Consider the following 8,361-nt stretch of genomic DNA (forward strand, 5'->3'; position numbering starts at 1 on the left):
CAGACTTGGGAAGAAGGGACATTCTAAATGTTGACTTATTTTGCAGGCTTAGTTAAAATTCTGGAAATTTATTCTTTCAATCCATTAAAAAAAAAACAAAGCTTTCAGAGTTTTTAGTACCATAGTTGGAATTAAGGCAGCTCAGTGTCTGTTGTAGAACATATCAGAAACAAATGAGTTTTCTGGGCAAGTAGAAGTAGATTGGTGGAAATGAATGGGAATAAGATGTACACATATTGATGTTCCAATGATTCGTCCTTAGCCACTGTTTCAACTGCAATTTGGTATAAGAACGTTCATCAGTGTTTGATCATTTTGGAATAAGTAAATGGAACTTCTAAGAGTCCATGTTTCTGCTTATAGATTGGGCTGATCTTGATCCTATAAATCTCATCTGGTTTTGGCACTAGAGTTTATTTCCAAATTACATCTGGGTTCTCTGAAAATCCTCTTGCCCTGGGGAAATCTCTTTCCTTCCTCCACCTCCATCCCCGCCCCTGCATCACCGCTACCCCACCACCGCTACTTGTCATCTGTTTACTTTGGGAGGGCTGGGCATGGGAATGGAAACAGGACACAAACTGAAACAGTTTTCAAAAACACAAACAAGGCTGTTGGAAGACACGACTTCCTTTTTACACAGCACCCTTGGCAGACCACAATCACTCCCTCAATCAGTGGATTCACGCTTGGACAAACTTCCAGACAGGAACAAACCTCAGCCTTCCAATGACAGAGAATTTGTGATGTTCCGACTTGTCCCAAATCTACAGTTTAGACGTAGCTGTCTGACACTGGACTTAGAGCTGGTCTGGTTTTGCTATCATAAGATATTAATGTTTCTAAATGTATAAATTAAAGACTTATAGGTATAGAAGAAATCTGGAGAGGCCAGCTAAGCTATCTCTTTAGGTTCACTCTGCTAAAGAGTTATGCTTTGTATCTCTAAGGAATGAGCAAAGACCTTAAACATTTTTTTGTATTTCTTGAAAATAAGATATTTTGCCTAGTAATCAGCAGTGTTTTGTCTATTTAATATGATATCTGTAAAGTTTGTGTACAATAGTATCCTAATGAATCACCTTTTTTCATTTGAGTGTTACAGGTGATAATAAATTGGTAAAAACATGAGTTCTGATAATAAATTGGATACTTAGATTTAAATCCTGGCTTTTTAGCTGTGAAAACCAGAACAGCTTTCTTAGATTCTAAAACTCAGTTTTCTCAGCTCTCTAAGGGGAATCATTTAGTACATACCTCATAGAGTTGTGGAGACTCAGTAAGCTACCAGATGTAGAACATGTACAACACAGACAGCTACACAGTAGCACTGCCCCTCTCCCAATCATATGAAAAGCAGTCTTTTGAACCTACCAGGCAATTGTTTCTGCTCCACTTTAGCTTTGGCACAGCCTCAGTGACTCAGATTTGTGAATTGTTTCAGGGTGATCTTTTCCATGCGATTTGGAGGATTGATTCCTATATTTCCTGCCAGGATGGGATAGTCACGTCAATAGCATCCTCCATCAGGGTTTGCGGTTGTCCCGATCTTTAAATTTGGCCTACCTCTATTACAATCCCTGTTCATTGGTGAGGTTTAAGAGTATTTTTATAAGTTATGACCACATTAGCAATTTGAGGGGAAAAAAAAGAATCATGGCATAGTTAATCCTGTTCCTCTGGCTCAGATCAGCTGGACTTGGCAATAGATTCATATTCTCCCTATTTCTCGGGATCCCATTTCAGAAAATGGTTTTATTCTGCAGAAATTCCATCAATTGTCGCCTCAGATTCTTACTTCAGTGCCTTGGAGCATTTAAGCAAAATTTTCCACTAATCAAGAGCAGAAATTTAGAATTAAACTTTAATTCATCACTTTGATACTAAATGTCTTCATTTCTTTCTGTCCCTCTGAATCTGAAACAAACTACCTTTTCCTAGTCAATCAGCAACATGTCCTGACTATTCAAAATCTTCTTATTAAATATATTTATTCAACTTATGCTTATGAGCTCCTACTATGTTCCAGGTATCATTCTACGGGTTTTGGGTAATCATAAACAAACTCAACAAAGATCTCTGCCATTCAGAAATGTATATGCTAGTGGGAAAGATACAATAAATAAAAGATACAAAAATTAAATTATATGTGTTAAGAAATGGTAAATGTTATGGGAAAAAATGAAGGGTAAAAATGATGAGGGCAATGGTAGGGATAAGAGGAGCACATTGCAAAAAATATGAAACAGGATGGTCAAGTTTGGCCTCCTTTAGGTGAGATCTGAACAAAGATTTGGAGGAGGTGAGAAGTTAACCACGCAGATACATGGAAGCCATCACAGCACGTGTCTGGTGTGTTCAAAGGCTAGTAGAAAACCAGCATGGCTCTCATATCTCTCATAACCATTACCTGGGATCTACCTTAAGAAATTAAGAATAAAAAAGTAGATAAAGGAGATTTTTTTTTAATGTTGCAACCAACTCAAAAAAAGTGATCAATACTTTTGTCATCGTTGTGTTTCATAGGAACTCTGAGTCACCCTGTCCCAGAATAAAATCTCTTTGTAAGCAGAGACAAATTATAAAGGGCATATATAAAATTCCAGCTGGCAATAGCAAGTACAACTGCATTTTGTCCTCTAGTCAGATTATAATGTTAGGATAGGCCATTTGTATAACTCAGAAACACTATTAAACACTGTCAGTTTTATGTGATTTAACTTACATCTCATTTCAATAACATTATAATAATACAAATTGTGTTGATTGCCAGGGACATACTTTGACATTGCCATATTTTGTCTTTTGTCATGGAGTTATAATTGCTTTGTGAAGCATTTCTTCAATTTGTACTATGTATTAAACACTTTCACATATCTCTTTAATTAACAATCTTTTGATACAGGTTTGGTTATTCCCAGTTCACATATGACAACCCTGAGAAAAATGGAGTTTGAATTATTTCTGAGACCACAAAGTTACTAGAGTGCTAAGACAAAGTGGTGCACATTTTCTTTAACTCCAAATCCAGTGCTCATTCTATATTTACATAATTACAGTCTATTACTATCAATTAATCAGGGTATTTAGGGAGACAAGAATTTCAAAATTCAGGAGGCTCTTCCTGATTGTAGAGGCTCTTCAAAGAGCCTCTACAATCAAGCTAAAGCTGGGTTTCCTAAAGTGAGTTCTGTGGAATCTTACTCTCCAGATGCAATTATTAATATAATGTATTAATTTGGTTGGAGCTATTCTGGATGTTTCTGTGGAGGTAGTGTCTTAAATGAGATTTATATTTAAATTGATGGACTTTGAGAAAGGCAGAGTGGTCTGCATAATACAGGTGGGCCTCATTCAATCAGCTGAAGACCTGAGTGGAACAAAAGGCTGACCTCAAACAAGAGGGAGTTTTACAGCAGAATGCCTTCAGATTTCATCTGCAACATCAGCTCTTTGGACTTGAACTACATATTGACTCCTCCTGGGAAGGAGCTAACATGTATATATATACATATAGACTAAATATATATAATATATACATACAATAATATGTTAGTTTTGTTTTTCTGGAAAATCTTGACTAATAGACCTGGGATGTTCCATTACAAAAGGGTTTATATGTTCAGAAAGTTCTAAGCATTATTTGTTGGTTGGAAATATTTATAATGCACATTAAGATATCAAAGGCTCCAAGAATTTTTTTTCCTTTGGGTAAAAAAAGGACTTTAAATTTAATTAAAAACAAAACGTACCAGCAACCTGTGCATATGGTTCTAGTGTTGGAGGAATGGAGCTGATTTGTACAAGCTAATACTACCCAGAAGGCCCTGCCAAGCGCTCCCGGAAAAGCGCAGGGAAGAGGGAGTGCAGCCCAGTGGCGGAGGGCAGGGCTCTCATGCGATTCCGCGTAAACTGTGTGTGATTCGTTTTCACGGGTAAAAGGAGACCGTTTAATAGCTGTGGTAAGGAGCAAGTGACACAACACACAAAACATGCTTAGAAAAGTGAAAAATGCTGCTTTTACTAATATAATATTACTTGCTCTGAAAATTACCATCAGCTTATATAGCTCCGTGTGAAAGAACTTAGACTAGTCTTAAAAGTTAAATTGCAGAAAAATAATGCACTCTATCAAAAATATAGCACAATACACAACTTTTCAAATATAATGATTTGAACCACAATGGGTGGCGCTGTTATAAGACACATTATAGGTTCAGTTACATTGTTAGCAAGAGACTAGTAAAAAACTGGCTGATGGGATTTTGTTTTTGTTTTGTACCTTAACTTGAGAACTTCTGTCGACATGATGCTCTTAAAAGTAATTTTGGTGCGTAAATTGTATCACAATTATATATTGAGATGCCTGTGAACAATTTGAGGGTAGGGACCTTGTCTTATTCACCTTCGTACCAGTAACTACCAGTATGTCTGATTGAGAAAGGGCTCAGTAAATGCTAAGTAAACTTAACTGTTCCTATTTGAGCTTTTGTTAGAAAAGCACTAAGAGTTTCAGCTATTCTGAACTATACTTACAGAGACTTTATATGTAAGGTTGTAATAACATGATTTGTCCTGCCATATATTTAAGTTTGAGTGTGAACAAATTCGGCTCAATTTTATTTTTTTTTAACTCATTCAATTCTTTTCCTGGGATCTCAAGAGATGATAGTTGCCTGAGTGTATGTAAAACTCTGAGGATAACATGCTGATAATGGAGGAAGGATCAGCAGGAGAGCCTGGGGTGATTCAGGGTAAACTCTCCTCCTTCACAGATCTGTAACCAGAAACACATATTCATGAGGTACGTCAAGGACAACCGTGGACTGTGGCCACCTCAGACAGGGTGGGTGACTTAGGTTCTGAGAAACAATAGCAAACGAAGAAGTCAAATATTAAAATCTAAAATTGTCTTTATTTTAAAATAAGAATAACCTGGATAATAGGTAAGCCTAAATTTTGAAATCCCAAAACAGCAAGGATGAAAGTGGAAAAATTACACTCTCTTCCATTTCAAAAAGCAGTGAGAGAAAAACAGCACACCACACCGTAAGACTGGAAACCGGCCGTCTGGAGATTTTAGCAGTGCCAATGAGCAGAAAAATTTTCCATATAATTTCAATAACCAAGTAGCGTCAGGGTGACTCAAGACATGTCTGGTGTTTAGACTTATTTGATGGAAACTTTGTAGGCTGGGTTTTCCTCTTTTCCCGCTCTGACTTTACAAGCCAGAGCCCACATACTTGGAAAGAGTAACTGGGCAATTACTAAATGGTTGCTGAGTGATGGTGTAAATAGTTGGGAAAAAGCTTGAATTTGGATTTATGACAGTTATCAAGGTAAGTCTTGTTATTCTCATGTTATAGACAGCTTTACATACTAATAGGACACACGGCTATTAAAGGAAAGTAGAATTTTGCTATGTATTTCCAATGAAAATTCATCTTGATCAGTCAAATGTGTTATACAAAGTATAGACAATTTTTTTAGGTTTTCAAGAAAAGTTGTTGTTTTTTAAAAAGAATACTTAAGACTCCACGTGTTCTCAGAAACCACTGCAATGTGCTTTATGAGAAGACAGACAGGGGAGGGCTCCTAAATAGAGGGAACTTAAGTCAAAGAGCCTTAAGTCTGTCCCTGGGGGCTCCAGAATGGGCCAGCTCATTCTCCTCAGAAGCTAAAGCTCAGGCCAAAGGCAGGTTGAGTGCAGACTTGAGAGAGGCCGTGTCACAGCTTTTTATATTTATCCTTCTGGTGAAAATACTCTTCTCTTAGCTGCAAAATTTCACCACCAACACCACCACACATACACCTGTTTGGTGGGGTGAATATTTTGATAAACTCCTTGGGATGAAGCACAAAATAGCCATAGACCAGGCTTAACTAGCAGTAGTTATTGGTCTGTTTTTTTATGGCAGTGGTGATGGCCGTTGTTTGTGAAGGATATTGCTGACGTCTTGCCTGGGTATCTTTTCTGTGACTGAAGAATTCAAGCCAAAGGTGGGATTTGAGTGTTAGAAAAAGAGTGAATTTTTCGATTGGTAGACAAGAGAAGGACCTGGGGGCAAACTGGGAAGATAAACTTTTGTTAAGTTTTTCTAGGTTATATGTGATGTAATTTCTTTTCCTCACTTCTCCTAGAAATCTTCAGCAAAATTGGTATTACTCAAGAATACATTGTATTCTTGGATTTTATTTGGAGGTGTGGCAAAAGCTGAGTCTGGCTTCAGAGTAGGCACAGGGTGAGAACAAAAGCCACCATGGAATTTCCGGTACATCTGGATTGCCTGGACTTTCAGGTAGCGGTCCAACTCTCAATGGAAAATGCCGTTATAACTAACAGGTTATCTGCCGTTAATACTTGCCCTCCAAATTTAGAATGTTGAATAAAAAAGATGATTACTTTCTGTAGTGACAAAGTATTCTTTTTCATATATGCTTTATGATTATATCTGTTTGTCACTAACAAAAATTTTAACACATGTTAAACTGTTAATGAAAAAAAATAAGACCCATTTTGCAAATAGGTATTTTGAACTATTCAGTTAACAGGAAAATTTTGGGTGTAAAGAGAGATGAATTAATACCCACTTGCAATGAATTTAAAATATTATCTTTAAAACTAAAAACCACTTTTTATTTTTTCTTGTTAAAAAGCTATAAAGGTTTACTGTAAACAGAGAATACAGATAAGCAAAAGAAATAACACTCAAAATACTACCAAACAGAGCAAATCACTGCTAATATCTGGATATGTATCCTTCTAGTGCTTCTTGCATAGGGTTATATCCTGTACCTTGATTTATCTCTCTCCTATATCCAAGTATTGTGCTAAGGGTTCTACATACAATATTTCATTAAAACTCTTTTTACACTATTAGGTATGTGCTATTTTACACATTTGGCTATGCTGCCTTTGCAAGTTCTTCATAGAATAGTTCTCTTATTTATCCACAGCCAATGACAAATTATCTAGGTAAGCTCCGTTGTTACTTATATTACAGCACTCACCATACACTAGACTAAAGAATTTCACAAGGATATTTCAAGAGTATAAAGAAATCTAGACCAAAGCCAAGCCTCTTAATTTATGGAAGAAAGAATTCAGAAATAGCTAATGTTCCAAAAATTCTCTTTTTATTTGTTGGAATGTAGTAGAACACATCCTCATACTTGGCTTGTTTTAAAATATGAAAGTGTTAGAATTGTCAGGGAAAAAAAGTTGAGTCATCCCAAATAATACTCAAGGTGGTTGTATTTGAACATTATATGTTTTAAGTATGTTTATTAAAATATTAATTAAAATACTATTAGCATTACCCTAATTATTGATGATAATTATGGTTTAAAACAATGAATGTAGGTGACAATATGCTGAAGTAAAAATATCTTATGCTACAAGAAATATGTAACACTTTTCAGCTTTAATGAGCTACATACTAGTTTATCATGTTTAAATTTCTTAACAGATACATTTCAAATTTAGGTAAAGTGAGAACCTTCCAAATGAAACTGTTAAAGGCAAAATTTATGAAATATGAGTCACTTGCCAGACTTCCAGGAAACCAATGTTTCTGGGTTTCCTTACACATAGTGATTCACTCTTCCAGGATGTTAAAGCAGATGTCCTGAAAGGTGGGTGGCAAAAAACAAATCGAGAGCAAGAGCAAGAATTAAAGAATAAAACGTATCTTATTTTACACATTAGTGTTTCTCACCTAAATGGATATCCTTGGTGTTTTCACTTATTTTGGGAAACTCGATCTTTTGTTTTTTCATTTCTATATGATCAGTGGTAATTCACTTTGATATGGAAGTTATCAGGAACTACCAGAACTGCTGAGGGGATGAGTTTTTTTAAGTAACTAAATTTTCCATTTGCCTGGAAGTTTGCCTCTAAGGAACAGTATTTAAAACCATGTAACTGCACTTGATCAGCTGCTTTATAAAATGTTTTACATCTTTTCCTGCCCCTTTAAACAAGTTATTCTAAACACAGCCAAATATTTACCTAAAGACATTGTTCATTTTCATGACTATAAGCGCACTCTGCCCTTTCGTTGGTGTTCTTCTGTTGATGTTTTGTGTTTGTTCTTCATTTGTGTTTTCCATGGCTGCCCTCGACTCCCATGCTCCATCCAGCCTTGCACTCACCGTGTTCTCTCCCTTGGTCTCCGATGGTTGAGTATCACTTCTCTCTTTGCTTTTGTGATTGCTTAGACCAGCCCAGCCTGCTACCTGTCTCATTTGCATTACAGAGATGGTGTTGTGGGCTGAACAGTCTTCTCTCCAAAATTTATACATTGAATTCTAATCCCTAATACTTCAAAATGTAACATTATTTAGAAATAGGGTATTTGC

Source organism: Pteronotus mesoamericanus, unplaced genomic scaffold (assembly GCF_021234165.1).
Source record: "Pteronotus mesoamericanus isolate MK-2021 breed Mesoamerican mustached bat unplaced genomic scaffold, CSHL_Meso_final contig_20, whole genome shotgun sequence".
Taxonomy (NCBI): Eukaryota; Metazoa; Chordata; class Mammalia; order Chiroptera; family Mormoopidae; genus Pteronotus; species Pteronotus mesoamericanus.